This window comes from Euprymna scolopes, chromosome 3 (genome assembly GCF_053919585.1).
Source record: "Euprymna scolopes isolate OS-2025 chromosome 3, ASM5391958v1, whole genome shotgun sequence".
NCBI classification, from domain to species: Eukaryota; Metazoa; Mollusca; class Cephalopoda; order Sepiida; family Sepiolidae; genus Euprymna; species Euprymna scolopes.
In genome coordinates, this window is record NC_136484.1 from 148941396 (window position 1) to 148946691 (window position 5296).

Sequence of the window (5296 nt, forward strand, 5' to 3'; positions counted from 1 at the left end):
CATTTAAAAAAAATGACATGCGAAAAGTCACTTCTAATTAATAGTGATAAAAATGTTTTGCTAGTCAACTACTTTATTTAAGGGAACAAAGTTTTAATATTACAAAAATGCCCTGGAAATGTCACTTCTAATTAATTGCAAGAAAAATGGTTTCAGAAAAGTCACTTTTGACTAATTGTTAGAAAAATTTATTTTCAACTACTTTATTTAATGTAACAAAGTTTTAACAATACAAAAACATTAATAAAAAAATGCAATGCTTATTGCAGAAGAATTGTTATTTTTATTAAAGAAAACCAACTACTTTATTTAATGTAACAATTTTTATAGCATGAATAAAAATGTAAAATGTGACGATATTGTAACGGTGTTTTCTATTTTATATAAAACTGTATTGCTCTCTGATTTAATTCACTATTCTTGGGAATATATTTCTAGTTGCTTTTCTCCACCACAAGAACTCCATCAAGTGCAAATGGAAACTCTCTTCTGTTGTACTCAACAGTCTCGTCAATTATTTTGTTTTTGCATGCGACAACAAACTTACAAAAAATATCAATTTTAATTACTTTTAAACATGCTTGAATCTTTAATAATGAAACAAATTTTGTTGTTAATTATCTGTAAACATTTTAAAACAAAAGTAACCTTCAATAGTTTAGGTATAAACCGTGTTATTATCAGGATTGACAATTCTCAGAGTTTTCCAATCCATCATAAGCTGCCAACCCATCCGAAATTATTCTTGTTCCTAGCGAAATCCACGAACGATGTATTGGGAATAATGTTTCCGGAACCCTTTCTTTCAACCGCTGTAAAGTTACATCTGTTGCTCCCTCTCTCTTTGATACATTAAAGAAAGTAGAAAAAATTAAGTCCAACATAAACAAGTTTCTGATGAACCGTCCCCTTAAGTAAGGCACTTTATCAAATCTCCATAACTAACCATTACTACGATATTGTCCCGCTGATTACTGTACACGCAATAACACTTATCCCTGAGTGGCCTCCGGGCCTTGATAAGTGGTGACTTCCATGTAAAAAAAAAAATTTTTTTTTCTTACAGTTAATAAGAAGTGACTTTTCCAGGGCATTTTTGTAATGTTAAAACTTTGTTACATTAAATAATATAATTGAAAAACAAAACATTTTTCTTACAATTAATCAAAAGTGACTTTTCTAGGACATTTTTGTAATTAATCAGAGTGACTTTTCCAGAGAATTTTGTAATGTTAAACTTTGTAACATTACATAAAGTAGTCGAAAAACAAATAATTGTTTCTTACAAAAAAAAAATGACTTTTTCCAGTAATTGAAAAACAAAACATTATTTATTCAATTAATAAGAAATGACTTTTCCAGGGCATTTTTGTAATGTTAAAACTTTGTTACATTAAATAATATAATTGAAAAACAAATAATTTTTCCTTACAATTCTTACGAAACATTTTGTCTTACAATTAATCAGAAGTAGCTTTTCCTGGGAACTTTTGTAATTAATCACAAGTGAATGTTTCATCGACAAGCCAAATATCAACTTCTTTTATGTTTTTAATGTTTTTGTAATGTTAAATGTTTTGTGTTAATGTTAAATGTTATTTCTTGGTTTTAGTATCCCGAATTCTCGTATGAAAAAAATCAATGGACCTCAGGCTAGTGATGATTTATTTAAAACCGCCCCAATAATAATTAGTTAAAAAAAAGAATTTATTTTTCTTTGTTTTGTTTTAACATATACAATAAAATACATCAACAACCAAGTTAAATCTTAATCAGTGAGAATAGTCTATATTCCGAGGGTGCATAAGATAATTTATTTGTTTAATTTTACTTAAAAATGTAAAGCTTAAAATAAATTTTATATAAATAAACGTGAGCACATACATAAAAATTGTAACCCAATATTTTATCAGTAAATTTGATGGGTCTGTGGTGATTATTTTTATGAAAAATAACGTTTGAGATGAAAGCTAAAACCGCCATATTGTTTTGATTTTTTGGTTGGTTAGCGAGATTGCTTTTATCCAATGAGAATGTGGCATGCGTTTTCCTCATGGAATCAGAATGTGCCTAGGAGTTTTCTAACTAGTGACACCATTTTTTTGTTTTGTTTTGTTATCAAATGTTCATTAGCCATTTGAAATATCTCACTTTCCTTTTAAGGTATGTCAGGATAATAACGGTGAAAGCGAATTACCGTATTAATATATAGATTGCAACCTAACAGTAAAGTCGCATATTTCCCAAGCAAAACACATATTTGAAATGTTGCAATAAGGTTCCGTATGAGATGAGAAAACAAGTCAGATTTGCTTGTGTATATGCAGATAAATCGTTTCTTGTAAACAAGTAACAAAACGAAAAGTTTCAAGTAATGATGTTATTTGTTCAAAACTAAATTATTCATGAAATGGAAACAGTCATCAGTTATTATTATTAATTTATGACTTACGTTAGAATTGATAAAGTAGTAGAGCTTTTCGAAAATTCTCAATGAAAGCGGAAAAAAATCATCAAAGACTCAAAGATAAAGCTTCCTGGGGGAAACTGACATTTCTGCCGAAAATTCAAAGTATACGGAATCTTTTAGCATTTATCTGGAATTGATGTTTCTTTGACCAAACTGATCACGGAAAAGAGTAGATGCCATTCAGATTTCCCAATCTCTCTCTGTCTCTATATCTTTCTCTGTCTGTCTGTCTGTCTGTTTGTCTGTCTGCCTGTCTGTCTCTCTCTCTTTATATATATATATATATATATATATATATATATATATATATATATATATATATATATATATATATGACTACTTCATTTAATCACATGAATTAATATACGAAAGTATAGAATTATGCGTAAACTTTAAGTATTTACTTCAACAGTGCTCAATACGTAGGTAGAGCTAGGTAGTAAGTTATAAAACCATATATATTTTATAACTTACTATATATATATATATATATATATATATATATATATATATATATAGTGATTGTGTGTGTAAGAGTTTCTTCTTCATAGGTTCCAAAACGGTTGATCTTATCTTTTGCAAATTTAACACTAAGGTAATGTATATATCTAGCAGTTTTCTAAGATATATTTTGTACAGAAATTCATCTGTAAAGTCGAAAATCGAAAAAATTCAACCTTAAAATATTCTTTCTCTTGTATAGATAAAAAAAAAAAAGATTTACAAGGTAATATTTTACATTACATCGACAAAGGGAAATAATCAGTGTTGCTAATTTAGTGTTTTTCCCCCGCTAGATCTGGAGATCTCGTTTGCAATCTAGTGAGTAAAATTTTAATCTTGTGGCTACCGAGTTTTTTTTCTAGAAAATCTGGAGATATTTGACACCCACAAACTCGCAATTTAAGATTAAAAAATAAAGAAAAGCGCTTGAAAATACTTTAAAATGTAAACTAAACTCATTCAGGTAGGTAGAAAAGTAGCATTTATTGTCTTTCGTAACAATTATTTATTGACTATTTGCTTTTTTTCACCATTTTTTTCAGTTAACCATAATAAACTCGTTATAAGTCGGTTTTTCCAAGTACATTTTATAGGGGGGGGGGGCATTCAAGCCTCTATTGATTAAAATACCATCTAAGCATTCACCTTAATTTAAAAGTGTTTATTCACTTAGTAAAATGTAGAAAAGTTAACAGTCGAAAATTATAAAAAAAAAAGTAAAAACAGCAAAAACAAAAAGAAACTTATACAAAACGCAGCAGAATTTAATTGTCTACCGACATGTATACTTTAATGTGCTAAAACTAAGTTTGTTTTTTTTTGTAATTTACAAAAAATGTTGTTCAAAGTGGTTTTTACACATTGAACACAAAAAAAAAACAAAAAAAAACAGATGGCCGCTTATTGCTTAATTGGTGGGAAGGCTTGATTCCTGAAAAGTTGTAAACAAATGACTTATTCTACCACTAACCCTAAGTTCGAGTTGCACTCACAAATTTAGAATTAGTGGTAGTCATGGATTTTTTATTACGATTTTTCAAGAATGAAGTCCCCAACAGTTAAGTGACAAGCAACCAGATATTTGTTGTAAAAACAGCTAAATGAAAAAAAACAAAAAAAAACGACAATGTAAAACACAATTTCAACACGTATAAAAGATACTTGAATTTTACTGCCTTTGGTATAAGGTATTTATTGGTTTTTGTAATTGTTTACAATTTTTGGCTATTAACTATTCTACACTTTAACAAAAAGCCAACATTGATGCTTTTACTTATTTTTACTAATTTTTTTCAACGTTTATTATTACATTTGATTGTCAGCGTGAACCAACTTTTTTAAGACGTAGCATATGTTAACACCTCAGCTATGTTTATTGCGTTTATTTTTTAGCAAACACTAAAAAATAAAACAAAGTTTTCCATATATGAAAAAAATTACTTGCCTTCCTACGATGGCAAAGTTAGACACAAGATCACTTTTTAATGCAGTAAAAGCTCTTCGGGATTGGGGTAACTTTTTTTTTAATCCTCAATTTTAAAGGATTTCTCCTTTATTGACCGGACAAGAAAGGGTAGAAAAGATGAAGCATAGTATCAGAACAGATACTATACTTTAGTGTTAAGTAAAGAATAATACACATAAACCAAAAATAAAAAGATATTGTAAAATTGGCAAATATTTAAATCGCAATTTTTTTCATTTTTAAAATATTCGGAGCAGACAAAAATATACTCGAATTTGAATAATAGTAGCCATGAAAAGTACGACCCAATTTAATATGAAGTAACATCCTTATTTCCAATACTTTTTGTCGGTTTAGGATTCAAGACTGTTAAGCAGTTTTTTGGGTTTTTATTTTTTTTTTGCTATGGGAGATATATTCTGCATATTTTACTTTTTAAAGTAATTTCGTGTGGTTTTATGACATTGCGAGTCAGACTTAGGATTAGACAGACATTAAAGATTATCTGTCCCAAAACTTCGAATGTCCCAGAAATGAGGGATCATTTTAATAAACATTTATATGAAAAAATGATCCCCCACTTTAAATTCTAAAATATTTTTTTGCAACATTCACGCGTTATCGCCTAAAAAAGTAGAATCTCATTTTTGAAAGTGGACAGCTAAGGGTCCTTATCTACTTTTAAACATAGATATAATTTATTTCTCAAAGATTTTCATCTTGCGCTATTTTTCTCATTTATACATGATTGTGCCATTTTTACCTCCCCTCCCCAATTTCAACTTCATAAAAGTTCTAAAATTTATCAATTAATTCATATATAAATGTTTTGGGGATTCCGTTTTTAATTTTTATTT